The sequence below is a fragment of the Schistocerca gregaria genome, chromosome 3 (genome assembly GCF_023897955.1).
Source record: "Schistocerca gregaria isolate iqSchGreg1 chromosome 3, iqSchGreg1.2, whole genome shotgun sequence".
Lineage (NCBI taxonomy): Eukaryota > Metazoa > Arthropoda > Insecta > Orthoptera > Acrididae > Schistocerca > Schistocerca gregaria.
Window position 1 is genome coordinate 217,971,690 of NC_064922.1, and position 15,277 is coordinate 217,986,966.

General features: G+C 39.0%; 1 protein-coding gene across 1 annotated transcript in view; it reads right to left on the bottom strand.

Moving 5' to 3' along the window:
- The window catches only part of LOC126355316 (solute carrier family 22 member 7-like), a 167,632-nt gene that overhangs the window by 24,313 nt on the left and 128,042 nt on the right, over positions 1-15,277 (bottom strand). The window lies entirely within an intron of this gene.

Below are 15,277 nucleotides of genomic sequence, written 5' to 3' on the forward strand. Positions count from 1 at the left end.
TTGTATATTGCAACTGGTTGACTCCTCGATCGATGCACCCCATTACACGATCGATGGATGCCACGCAACACAGTGTTGTAGGCATCTGCCCTGCTGAGGGCGTCCTTCCGTTACTACTGAACCAGTTGGTAGGGATTTTTTATTTGTATTGCTTTCTTATGTACACTTTCCAAGCGGCTTTTAGTGTAAACCGCAATAGAAGATTCGTCATGTTTGATTCGCTGAACATTTACAATATCATGCTCAATGAAATAGAATATTCCGGTGTACCGTTTGCGATAAAACCTATAACATGTTGTTCTACAGTAAGAAATGTTTGTAGAATGTAAGACTGGCTACCCTCATAAGATGTTTTATATAACTTAGATGTTCTGAGAACTGCCGTATCTTTCATGGGTCTCATTTATTATGAAATTTTTGACAGAAGTCTGAAGATCGATTTCTGTCCAGCAGGCCGCTTATCTTATTCATCTCGGAGCAGCAGAACGCCGAAAAATCAATGTAATTTTCGTTGTCATCGTCTGTGGTGTTATTACGATTCTCACTTGACAACATTTAATTTATTTGGTGACTTTTGTACCCATTGTACCTGAAGACCTTGCGTCGGTGACTCAGCCGGTCAGGTACACTTTCTACAATGATTACCAAGAGGCACAACCAAACACATTACCCTACATACCAAAGAAACCGCTATCCAATAACAGGTGTTGGTGCCATGTATTCAGATAAAAAACGTATTCATAACTGTGAAAGATAGTAAGGAATGTTGAAACTGAAAATATGTTTCCAGGCAAAGAATATCGCAATTTCGTCTTTATGAAGATATCTCGTGTGAGAGAGCCAAAAAAATAATAGTAAAATAGTTCAGCCTCGCCTCATTCGACGGTCGTAGAAATCAAGATGGTGTCTATCTTCCCTTGTAGATGTCAGGATTACAGCGTTAGTAGTTCTCAATACTTCATGATTCGCGCAAGTACGTAGCATAGTGTGGTGTACAGGCGGTCGTTAACATAGCCCCGCAACATTGGTCTACCAGCTCGTAATCCGAAGGGCTCAAGGGCCATGTGATGAGGCCATGAAGACCCAGCCTCCTCGCTGTAAATGTCATTCGGCACATACCGCGGTGGAACTGAATGTACACCATCGTGTTTTCACATGATGGTCGAATGTAGCCTCTCAATCTATGGCAGGAGGAACTGTTTCAAACCATTATGCTTCCTTTTCACTGTGTCTCCCAAACAGGTATCAATAGATGCGCTATATGTTGTTACTGATTTGGATTATGTATACCAGATGTCGCAGTGCATCTGAATCTGGTCTGTCTCCACTCCGTTATTTCCCAAGTATTGCAGCAAAGGATGAGGGTGAAAAGCTTTGAGATCTGTTATACGTTTTGCAAAGAACAATGATCCTCTAATAATTTCCAAGTTATGATATTTTAGAGTGATAGCGAGACTTTATGGACATCGTTTCTCAGAGATCAGTGTAGGCTCGTTTTACTACGTACGTTGAATCTTCATAGGCGACTCTTACAACGAAGAAGTATGGAGCACGAAAAGTTCATTACAATTAGATCTACAGAATTAATTATAATATATTCTTGATAACCGAAACTGAGCAACCGAGTGGACCAATAGTGTCAGCAACAGTATATAGTATTTTAGACAGGATTCAGTTTAGTTTATGCTCTCAGATCCTTCTGTGAAATACTGAATTACTTATGTGTATTTCACTGCGTTACTCTTGTATGCAACCTTACTGTAAGTTTTTCGTTAAAATTTACTGCTTTTTCACCGTTTGAATTAACGTTAGAGTGGGAGTGAAGAAAGAATTCGAAGTAGCTCTTCTACTGAGTCCAGAGACTGTTTAGGTCAGCGTTATTGTCCTTTGGGTTTGAATGATCATTCTTTCACAGTTCCCGTTGTGTACTAATTGGGGGGGAGGGGGGGGGGGGACTGGAGCACTGCCTGTGAACAGTAGTAATCTGTGATTGCCACAGTCGCCGTTCTTCAGCCTTTGGAGCACCTGAGATGAATGCCTCGGAACGTCCAGTGCCTAAACTGTCGAGTGGGTTCTCTGATGTCGCAGTGCCTCCGTATTTCCTCGTCCTTGCCAATCAACACACACCTGACGGTTTATAGCGATGAGTGGCGTATGTCTGTTTTATGGGTAAAAGGTAAAACTGGGTACTACTTGTTGGGTCATCCACTTACGCATTAAAAGCAGGTTGCAGGATTCTGCAGCTATTGAAGGTCCATGTGTGCCAGCACAGTTAGCGTATTCAAGAGGCTATGGTTCCGATCATCCTGGCACGTCTAATAAAGTGCAGAGAGTATAATTACCTGCAATTATGAATTCCATCGTTAGGGGTGTATTGGAACCCAGTAGGTAACGGAAGTGCAATGTGTACTCTCTTTCCTTGAAGGCGGTCACGTCCGATGTTGTATTTGCGCACTGTGTACATCCGGCTGCAAATAGTGTCTCATGAAAGCACGAAAAAATTATGGAACGAAGATACATGCATATCTGTAGATATTCAGGAAATATTATTGAAATGGGACTGTTGTGGATGCTCATGCCGGTTACTTTTTGTAATTAGCATAGCAGAACTTGCTAAATTAATCTCAGAAATCACACCGTCAAGCAGATCGTATGGATGAATTTTGAGGTAACGGCAAATTTCTGTTTCTTCAAGAAAGTTCTTAATCCTACTTTCACGCAATAAGTAAAGCATTTTAAGTGTTGAATCAGTATCATTGACTTGTTTCTTCTCAGTAGCTTGTCCTTACATCTAACATTAAATTCATGAATGAAATATAGGTTACATAAATATCGTAGACCTCTTCATAATCCGACTATACAGACTGCACAATCACTACTGATTCCTGCTGTCCAACGTGCCACCAGCGAGCCTATGTGATATGAAACCTTAAGGACTTGTGACTATAAGAGGATACAATTTAGAAAAATTAGAGATCTTGCTAGAAGCGGCTGCCAATAACGGTTTCAGAGCGGAGCCGTCATAAAAATAACTGGTCAGACACGTAAAACACTCATAGGAGTTATAACTGATGAGGTTACATTAAAAAGAGAAAGTTTGAAGTACAAAGAGTCTAAGATTACTATCTATCATACTCAGGTGTGGTCCCTGTCAAAACAGTACAATTGTTCAAAGAAGGTAACGTATGTATCAGTGTTGATACACACAAACCGTTCAGAAGGAGAATCCGACACAACACAGGCAGGACCAACCAGTAAACAGGGTATGTTGTCTGCAGAATTAAGTGTGGCACGTAACGTAGTATTGGACATACTGGGCGACCGTTCAGTGATGGATGAAAAGACCTTATCAGGCAGACACAGAGAAGTATCGCTATCTTCAGTAAACATTTAACTGAGGACTACATCAGGACATGAATTAAATGATGTAGGTATAGCCCTTAAATTCTGCACGGATTTCATAGAAGTAGAATTATAAACACAGAAATTTACATCTAGATCAAAAAATGTCCAGGCGACGTGCTTAATGGTCACACAAATAATTGGAGATTTTTAGATAAATTACAATCTATTTTAGGGATAATTTTAGGAAAATACAAGCAGGAGAATGCACATTTCGTCCTGTTAGACTAAAGTCTATTGAATTATTGGCACAAGAACGCGTGTAGCCAGATTTCATATTGTGTGATGCTTCTCACGTTTTATGTTGTGTTCTATTGCTTTTTATGATAAGGAGCGGCTATTATCTGACGTAAACTAATTTAACTGTCCATTATAAATATTATGAAAGCAGTGTTACAAGGGAAGTTTTTGTAAAAGTCTAAGCGCCATGAAATTGTATGACCACATTTACACGAGTTTGTAGTCTGTTTGCCAGCCGGAGTGGCCGTGCGGTACTAGTCGCTTCAGTCTGGAGCCGCGTGACCGCTACGGTCGCAGGTTGGAATCCTGCCTCGGGCATGGATGTGTGTGATGTCCTTAGGTTAGTTAGGTTTAGGTACTTGTAAGTTCTAGGGTACTGATGACCACAGCAGTTAAGTCCCATAGTGCTCAGAGGCATTTTCTAGTCTGTTTACATTATATTTCACAAACTAGATGGTGGTTAAAGAGCAAGTTTTGAAATTTATGAGTGGGAGGTGTCTCATCACATACTATTACCTTGATGTGTTATACTTAGTTTTTGCTTGTTCTGTACAATCTTTTCATTTGTGAGCATTGTGTCTAGTCACGTTCTTTGCTTTTGTGATGTTTGTCTAATACAACGTATACTTCTTCGTGTGTGTGGTACAATAAACCCGCTCTTCAGCCAAGGAACTAATAATAATTCATTAAGATTGCAAAGAAAACTAAATAAAATGTGAAATACTTACAAAAGGATTTAAAATTGTTAATGGTAAAATTAGTGAAAGTAATCATACAGGTCGTTACAAATGTGATATCGACAAACTTGGATACGTTGCAATGGGTGTTGCGAGGAACAAATTGTGGATAAGCAGCCGGGTCCGGGAACGACATCCACCGACGCTGGAAGTTACACAAAGCAGCAACTTACTCGAGGCCATCTCTTCGACAGCAAACATTACTTTGTACGCTGATCGTAGGCGGAACGTTTTACAATACTGTTCGTCGTTCAGTTACTCTGTCACTATTTGAGGTGAAGAAGATGTAGCGAGTTACTGCATAGACAGGTCTTGTATATTACAAATGCAATCGTATGTTGCCCCTGTGGAATATAGTTTCGTAAATGGGTCTCATGCCGCGGATTATTTCTCTCTTGTGTAGCATAGAACACACCATATTTCAGTGATTTTGGTTTATAGCACGTGGTACACATACACCGGGTTTTTAAAAGTTCACTGTTGCCTGAAAGTGACGGACGATGTTTGAACGATCGCAGTTCCTCACATTTGACGGTTCTCGAGTACACAGGCACGGATCGTTGTGGATTAATGCGTTCAAAGGTTCCCTACCGATACCTAAAGGTCTTCCTGAATATGGAGAGTCACTAATGCCAAAACGATTCTCCTTAAAACCAGAGAACCATTTTCTTGTCATGCTATGCCCAATGGCATTATCGTCATACACGGGGTAAATGTTATTGACTATCTCACTGCTGTCACTCCTCTACTGAAGTCAAACCGAAAAATAAGTCTGAAATGTGTCGATTTCTCAACTTGCACGCCAATTCGTAGCGTTCACTGCTGCACTCATCATCTCGAGATGGCAATATGTAAACTCAAATAGCAAAAGTGAACTACAAATAAAAATGTGACAACTGATAATTAAACCATAGGAAGCGGAATGCCAACATGAAAAACGAAAAGCTACGAAATTATGCACTAAACGTGTATAATAAAACATTCAAATAACCACACATGTCCAAACAGCAATTATAATAATAAAGTGGAAATTTTACGAATTGTGGTTTACACAGCCACTTAATCAGTGTGTCCTCTTATGTGCAGGGTTCTACGGGATGTGGTTACGCTGGCGTATTACGATACTCTGTTTACATCCGCACTTTGCTCTAGGTTTCTGATATGCTGTGTTGTTGCAGACAAGGTGGCGGAAACCATGGACTGCCATTCTGGTAATCACGTGTCTCATCGTTAAGTCATCCTTCGTCCATGATCGGTCAGTCATTGCCTGTGTGCCATAATATACTCTTGGACTGTCTTCTCTTTTTTCCTTCAAAGTTTTTGAAAATGTTTCCGAAGTGTTGGTGTTAGACAGAATAAAGTTTGTGCCCTACGTATTCAAAAAAAGAATTATATGGGGCTGGAATGCATGGTTGTGGAAACGCGATTGCTTCCATTATATACGTCGCCTTTATCTTGTGTTGTTAGGTTCTTCACTGTGGGAAGCGGTCCGCCAGTTTGTATACCATACATCAGTATTGCGAGATTTTGGCTCTGAAAAGTGATATTGCGATCTCTGGGGAAATGAATCTGATATGCTGAATTGCTGTGCTTTCCCTTTTACATGTTATGTCAAACATTTTGCACTCCTTTGTATGGTAACACTAAGGTTTCGTCCATCCTGTACGAAGATCATTGCCGGTGCGAGTGTTTCTCCTCCATTTATGAGTACAATCTGTTCTGTTGTTACTGAATTTATTTCGAAGATTTTCGTATCATTTATTACTTCTTGTAGCCTCGTAATAGCTTGCGAGATTACGCCCATCCTTCTGGGTCATTATCCTATTTATTCCGCCACAATTACAAAATATAATAGATTTAGTTTATGTTACTGAAGTGCTCCATGTTATTTTGATGCTGACTCTGATAGTGGGAACTTGGCTGAGCTTCATACTTTCTTTCACCATTGTAGGTCTACTGCACTTATGATTCATGTTCTTATCTTGATTTTGCATAGGGCTTTCTCTAATTTTTTGTCACTAGCTTTATGTATATAAGATCAAAAACTTCTAAAGTCTACAAATACTAAGTGCGACTTTCTCTCTCTTCAAGAGATTCCCATATACACTTTAACAGGAATTCTACTTCGATCAGAGAAGATCTACTTTTCCTGAATCTAGTTTGGCTTTTGGGAAGGAGGTCATTGATTATTTCTTTCATTCTTTCCGTTATTACCCATATTTTTGGAGTATATTGGAAGGTAGTTTTTCCATTGCTATATCTCTTTATTTGGTGAGGTTGTTGCGGTCTTCATTCCCTCATATAGCACTTTCATTATTGTCTCCAGTGTTCTGTAGCAGAGGCTATTTCTGTGCACTTACTCTAAAGTTCTGTTCACAATGGTGCCATTAGTATGTGAAAAACGGTATCCCATTTGGGTCAATGATGTTCCAAAGTACTGCACTGAAAATGTACTTGAATGTTGTGCAGGTGTGGTTAAATTTAGTGGAGCTAATCTTCTAACTGTTGTTGTTGGTTATAGATCCCCAGACTCCGATTTCACAACGTTTTTGCTAAAGCTAGAGGAGGTTCTTGGTTCACTTCATAGGAAATACAGAAAGTTAGTTATATTTGATGACTTCAGTATTAATTGTATAAGTGATTGTGGAAGGAAATGGATGCTGGTAGACCTCCTTAATTCATATAATCTTATGCAAACCGCATTCTTTCCAACGAGAGTGCAAGGGAACAGTAGAGCAACCACAGACAAAATTTTTGTTCATTCCTCATTACTAGAAGGGCATTCTGTTAGCAAAAAGGTGAATGGTCTTTCGGATCATGATGCACAAATTTTAACTCTAAAAGATTTTTGTGCTCAACACACCTTTTTAGGAAAGCTGGTCCACTTGCTGTAGAGACCTTTGTAAACCTTATCAAGGAACAAGAGTGGCAAGTTGTTTATAGTGCTGATACTGTATAAATTAAATATAATGCTTTCCTCAAGACTTTTCTCGTTCTCTTTGAAAGTTGCTTTCCGTTATAACGTTCAAAACATGGTACTAGCACAAACAGGCAGTCTGGGTAGCTGACAAGAGGGTTAAGAATATACTGCAGAACAAAGTGGCAATTATATAAAAACGTTAGAAATATCAGGATCTAAATGCTGCAGCCCATTACAAACAGTATTGTAAGGTGATTAAAAAGTTATTAGGAAGGCACAAAGTATGTGGTATGCACATAGAATAGCTAAGTCTCAGGATAAAATAAAAAAAAAACACCATATGATCAGTTGTAAATGAAGTGGCTGGTCTGCACAGACAGGTCGAGGATATAGAATCACTGCGTAGTGGGAATTTCCGTGTTAGTTACAAGTCGTACAGTATTTAGTAATCACTTTGTGAATATAGCAGATGAACTAAATAGAAACCTAGTCCCAACAGGGAATCATAGCGCTTGTAGCAAAAGGTGTTCCGAGACTGTTACCTGAAATGGTCCTCCATGATACTGACAAGAGGGAGATTGAGTTGATAATTAAATCAATAAAGACAAAGAATTCTCATGGATACGACGGGGTATCTAGCAGAATACTGAAGTATTGTTCTGTGTATGTTAGCCCAGCTCTTAGCCATATCTGTAACTTTTCCTTTAGGAGTGGTCGGTTTCCTGACCTATTAAAGTACTCAGTATTGAAGACACTTTAAAAAAGAGAGACAGGTATAATGTTGACAATTACAGACCTAATTCTATGGCATCGGTGTTTACTAAAGTTATTGAGAGGGCTGGGTATAGAGGGTTATGAGAGCATTTAAATTCACATAATTTGCGGTCAAATGTACAGTTTGGTTTTAGAAATGGTTTAACAACTGAAAATTATATATTCTCGTTTCTCTTTGAGGTTTTGGATGGATTAAGTAAAGGATGGCGAACGCTAGATGATTCGCCTCTTACTTTAAGAGCTGAAAGCAGAAGGTAATTCTCCGCAATATTGCGAGTTCAGTCCCAATGGGGCCCTGTTAAGTGGGGGGTTCCCCAAGGGTCGGTTCTGGGGCTACTGCTGTTTCTTATTTATATAAATGATATGCCTTCTACTATTGGAGGTGATTCAAAAATATTTGTGTTTGCTGATGACACCAGCTTGGTAGTGAAGGATCTTGTGTGTAATAATGAAACACTATCAAACAATGTTGTTCATGAAATACGTTTGGGGCTTGTGGAAAATAATTTGATGCCAAATCAAAGTAAGACTAAGTTTTTACAGTTTCTAACAATTCAACAAGAACAGATGTTTTGATCAGATAGAATGTGCATTTTATAAGCGAGACGGTACAGTTCAAGTTCCCAGGCGTTCGGATACGTAGTAAGCTGTTGTGGAAAGCCCATGTTCAGGATTTTGTTCAGAAATTAAATGCTGCTTTATTACCATTAGAACAGTATCTGAAATAAGTGACTTTTCAACACTAGAAGTAGTCTACTTTGCATATTTTCATACTCTTATGTCATATGGTATTATTTTTTAGGTTCATTCATCTGATTCAAAAAGGGTATTTTTGGCTCAAAAATGGGCTGTTCGAGCTATGTGTGGTGTAATTTCGAGAACCTCTTGTCGACCCATATTCAACTTTCTGGGAATTCTGACATTACCCTCACAGTATATATTTTCTTTAATGTCCTTTGTCTAGCAATATTAGCTTCTTGCCATGAGTTAGCAGCTTTCACTCAGTTAATACTACGCAGAAATTATATCTGCATGTGGAATGCACTTCCTTGACTCTTGTGCAGAAAGGAGTGCTGTATTCTGCTGCATTCATTTTCAATAAGCCACCAGAAGAACTCAAAAATCTTAGCAGTAGCCCAAACTCTTTTAAGTCAAAACTGAAGAGTTTCCTCACGGATCACTCCTTCTATTCTTTCAAGGAGCTCCTGGAAGAGCTGAAAGATGAAGCGTATTCCATTGTTACATTGTGGATTTTCTTTATTTAAACTTACAAATTGTCTCCTGAATATGTTACTTATATTTGATTTTATATGTTTCTACTATCGTGTTATAATTTTATGTATTGATTCGTTCCATGACCATGGAGACTTCTACTTAATTTGGTCCTACGGAACAATAATTAATAAATATATAAATAATTAAGTGCTGTGTCTGTAGTACACACACTATATAATCTTTCAAGGCCTACTGCTTTCTTGTTCTTGGTGCTCTTAGTGTGATACTTGACCTCCTTATAGTAAACAGTGCCCATTTTGTTGTTGTATGTGACAATGCCTTCTTTTAGACCTGCTGGTAGCCTTTTGGTTCCACGTCGTTAAGTATGTTTTGTATGTGTGTCTCCCATTCATTCATGCGACATTGTAGCGTATTTCATGTGTGTGCCGCTATGTTTCGGTCGCTTGTGGCTTCTTCCACAAGTTTCTTTCCTTCTCTATCCCAGAATGTCCTCTTTTTTCCTTTTAGGGTTTTTCGGTAGATATAGCGATTCTTGACTTAAATTCTGAGAAATGTATGGTTTCGTACACAACGTCTTTATAAGGTGTTGTGTTCCTATATGCCGATGCCTCCTCTTTAGTCTTCTTGTTTAATGTTTATCCCGGCTACTTGAGATCTCTCGTGAAGAGACGCGATACAATACGTTGAGTAGTGACGTGGGACAACCAATGAAGTTACAAAACAGTTAGTAATTTAACTTTAGAATCAGCCGGTTTATTGACATTTCTGGAAATAAAATCACTCTCATAAATTCATACAGTCAGCAAATTTCGTGTAACAGTTTACATGCATAATGGGACTTATTGCGTCGCAAATCGTTCTAATGAATTAATTAATCAGCGTTACAGTGTTGCTAACCAACGTGATCAACAAGGTAATATGTGTCTCAATTAAAACAGAACCCCGTAAATTTGCTTTCGGTCCATTTTCGTCAAAATATGCAGTTGTCTCAAAATTAATTTCCAACTTAGTGCATTAAGTCCGAGCGCGTTTGCAACGATCGTACGCGATTCACTGGACAGCTAGATCAAGCACTAGCGTGTAACGAATTTCAAATCGAGCGTGCAGGTTTCAGTTTTCCCTAATGAGCTAAACGACTCTTTTGTAATAACGAGACGTGTGTATCCCAAGTATAGTCTAAATGAAACTGGATTTGTCTCCATTCGGGACAAAATCAAAAAAAGTAAAATTCACCGCGCAGGTCAGGGAACTGTCCACGCTCACTTTTAGCACTTTTAGTGATGACTCGTCTCAGACTAAAAGCCACAAATAAATTCACACTTTTTCATGCGCAGAAAATTCATAAACACCTTTCTATTAAACAGATAAATTGTAGCCTGCATCTACTAACGTCTCCTATTCTTAATATACGTCAACAACTTGTGTTTCATAATGAATAAAATTTGATCGCCTGAAAGAAACTATAGTTTGCTAAAACGGAATCAGATAACAGTCAACTAGAGTCTAGACGATGACGTCACGAATCGATATTTGCTTGTAATGAGCGAAATACTTGTACTGAAAAACACTGTCAGTTGAGTGATTTACTGACTCTCATAACAAATTTGGTACCCCTTGCATCGCTACACCTAGTACGCCGTTTCGTAGTGTGTAGCACACTAGGTCGACTCATTGTTTCTTTCTTCTTTTATTCCTAGGGGTGACAGCTTGTCTTAGGACTTATTCCAGTCCCTGAATTGGTTCCTTTAGTTGTGCGTTTTTCATTAGAGTTTGAAATTGTTTTCCGGTGTGTGATTTTGCTTCCACTTTCCGGAAATGCTTGTTTCTTCTTTCTTCTGGTTTTCGCCATTCTTCTTGGATTCCTGTTTCCAGATTAATATGTTTCCGAAGTGGTATGCAATTTGCTGTCCTCGAGAGGTATTATATTGCCCTTAAATATTCCCGTTATGAGTTGGATTTGTATTGTGTTTCTGCCGTAGTAAATTGTTCACCCTATGAAAAACATCGGATGTGATGCTGAATTTTCTTACTCCGAAATTTATTTATAAGTGCAAATATAAATTGTGTTTTTTTTAATTTCAGTAAGTACTACGTTAATTTGCAATTGAGGCTTATTAATGAAATTGAGTTCTAAAACATACTTTAACCTGACTTGTGTTGGCTACTTGAAAGTTCAGGGTTATGTTTTTGGAATTGGTAGGGTGAATACATATGGTGATCGTCCGTATTTCTTCAGAAATGGACAAAGAACTCGACAGAATTGAACCACCTCGCACTGTTCTCGACACAGGAGATTATGGTGTGACTAAAGTACATGGAAAACTAAGCAGTCGTTTAGATTATTTGCGTATTAGAGTTGTTATTTTGAAGGCAAAGGTGATGTTTATGTTCTCTTCTGAAAAAAGAAAACTAGGTCGGTTAAAGATATATATTTAAACGAATGAGAAATAGTTTTTTAGCCAAAGTGGTGTTGGTCTGAAGGTATTCGTTACGTCTGGGGATATGATCTGAAGATTCATTGACATCATCTTTATATTACAATGAAGTAATTAGAGATGTAACAACTTTTATTAGGAAAACACTATAAGAAACAATATGTCCAGTAATATTTGTTTGGACTGAATAAGCAATTTTTGAACCACACAGATTTTCCAGAAAGAGATTTTCACTCTGCAGCGGAGTGTGCGCTGATATGAAACTTCCTGGCAAATTAAAACCATGTGCCGGACCGAGACTTGAACTCGGCACCTTTGCCTAGAGCACTTGTCGGCGAAAGGCAAAGGTCCCGAGTTCAAGTCTCGGTTCGGCACACAGTTTTAACCTGACAGAAACTTTCATTTTCAGATTGATTTTTTTTTTTTTTTTTTGTTTTCTCTTGGATCCGAAAACGAGTTCTACATGTTGTTGTCCAGCAGAAAGACGAATCACTGAAAAAAAAGATTAATACCGCTGTTTCCATACACTTGTTCTCTTCGGGATGGACAGAAACACCAAGTTTTATTTTCTTTGTGTTATAAAAGCATCAACTAGGTAAGCAATTTGATTGGTACCTCGAAGTTAAACAGAAGACCTACAGTCTCCTACAATCTCTGTAATTTGGTACATCCATTCCGCAGTTTAAATCTCTGATAGCGATTTACTCTCACATGGCTTATTTCAGAGTCAGTAGTTGCTTTATTCGATTCGAAAGAAGCTGATATCAGTGTAATCTATTTGTATCTGTCGGGATAGTATGTTTCTGTGTGATAATTGTGGTTGCTGGCGATAATTCGGTTATTATGGGGTAAGTTACTCCTCCCATGTGCTTTCATCTATCGCTGTGGTTTGCTAGAAAATGACTGCACTAAAATCCTTGGTGTTGCGATTTTTCGGTCGAAACGGTGATGTTTGTATCGCTCTGTGGAGACATATTCATTGCAGTGTCAGACTTTCTATATTCCAACGGAACGCCTTTAATTTTGTGGACGGTGTTTTTGTGTCTTATTCGAATGCCATCGCTCCATTCTCCGGAGAAAAACGGAGAAAGCGAAAATGCCCGGGAACCATGCCCTCTTAACTGCACTTCTAGGTTTGCGTCTATCTGTCTGACACGTCAGTATCTCGTATTGTCCAGATCGTCTCCTCTCTTTTGTTGTTCACTGCCATCCATGCTCTTTATCTGCATGTATGATATTTAGCAGGGCCAAAGATAGTACGACCTTTGAATGTCTTCTCGCACCAACTGCTTAGTTCGCATGTAAAACAATGTATAAGAAAAAGGATTTGGTTGGTTGGTGCCATTGGTAGGAGTTTATGTAATTTACAAAACTTTACTGTATGTCTGTAGTATCACTCCATTTAATATTGCTGAGGCATTGCAAGACTGTCTAAGTTTCACATGTTCTACAAAATACAGAATAAATAGATTACAATATTATTTCTGCTATTTTTATGCTACTGTAAGCATGAATTGTTACTGCCATTGTTTAATTTTATTTCCATTCTGTTGTTTATTTTTAGCCTTCACAGTATCTCCCTTCGTAATGGCATCATGACCAAAATTGCAATATTGAAAATATATAATTTCTACAGTCAATGGCCAGTATGGTTTGTCAATGGTCACTACGTTGTCTTTAAAAATTATTACAGGATGTGAGCGCCAGCCTTAAGGCATTAAACATTTTTGCCTCATTTAATGAAAATCAACATGTCCAACATATTCAGATGAGTTTTCAAATATTAATGGGGATAAACTTCAGGCATACTGAGATCAAGTTTTATGCGTATCTACCAGAAGAGAAAGAATCTTAGAAGCAGCCAGATTACTATATGCATATGGATAATGGACGGAGAAAGCTTCACTTCGAAAACGGAAAGTCTGTGCCTTTAAATGTTCACAGAGCGTCAGTGAAAATATTGCAACTAAACTCAGTGGAGAGTGCTCCAGCGACAGCAGCACATTCTGAAGTCACAGAGAGACCCTACAAAAGGTGTAAACCACTGGTAGGCCTCCTACAAGTTATCTGTCCAGTCAGTGACAACATAAATTCAGTGAACACTGAAAGGCCCAAACTTTCTGTTTTCGAAGTGAGGCTTTCTCCGTCCATTATCCATATGCATATAGTAATCTGGCTGCTTCTAAGATTCTTTCTCTTCTGGTAGATACATATAAAACTTGATCTCAGTAAGCCTGAAGTTTATCCCCATTAATATTTGATCCAACCTCTAATCAAAAACCACAAAATACCAAGATTTCAGTCAGTATTTGGTATTCTGTTAGAATACAGCTTGAAAGGATAAAAAAAGTAAAGTGTCTAAGATGTAAGAAGGTTTCATTCAGACATTTACTTGCTTCACAATTTGCAAATCAGAGTAAATTGCCAGCTACAAGTAATAACGATCTCATACGACGAGCTAAAGTTCAAGCTGTCTAGTGAGTCGTAGCCTGCGACCAATCTAAAGCCTATTGAATTCGGAGCTGAAGTGCAAAATTTTACTAGCATGAGGCAACAGTTAGGAGAGGAGGAGCAACAGTTAACATGTACAGAAGTATAGATTCAACGTTTAAAGAGGTGTCACTTAACCAAAGCAATACCATTCGGACAAGAATTTAATTGAGACAAAAATAGGAGATAACATTGTATGGACTAAGTAAGGCGCTAAAGCCGACAGCTCAGTGACAATACAGCAAAAAAGTTCGACAGCAGAATGAGGGAAGAACGGCGTCGATTTCAGACAGATCATCTTTACATACTAAGGACTGGTTCCCGAAACCTTGGCCTGTGACAGACGTCCTCAGTGTAAAACACAAATCTTGCTCAGTCAGTTGCCGCTAAAAATAAGTCAGACCCCAACACGAAGCGTTTTCTACAATCAAGAACGTGCTTGTCCACCGCGAACCCAGTAATCTCGACCATGACCAGGAAGGGTACGTTCATAGAAGACGCGGCTGTCTAAGATAGTCTGACACCAATCCAGTCACTTACAAAGGCGTGCTCGCAGTACCAATTGAGACTGAAACATGGCAGCATTTGGTAGTCTGCAATGTTCTCGCACCTATTAGAAATGCAGGCCGATGAAATCCGGTTTCTAACTCACGGATGGAAACAGAAGAGTGCCGTAATTTTAACTCGGGTATCTGTGTATTTCTCTGCGGCATCGTAACTTCCAAAGAAAACGTCCGATTTTAATTTAATTACAGAATGTACGTAGGTCGGTGCGGTGCCCCATCGTGTTCGGTCAGAGGGTTAGCTGCCCTCTGTAATAAAGTAACTGAGTTAAAAAAAAAACTCCTCGGCAGCTCAGCGTGTTCGGTCAGAGGGGTAGTTGCCCTCTGTAATATGAAAAAACTGAGTTGTTGCCTCAACGATCAACTTGAACAAGCGTCATGGGACGTCCGCCCTGAAGATATACAACAAACAATATCGAACAAAATGAGATGAAAGAAAACAGCCGCTACCGTGAGGCTAGACGGCTCACATGCCAGGGC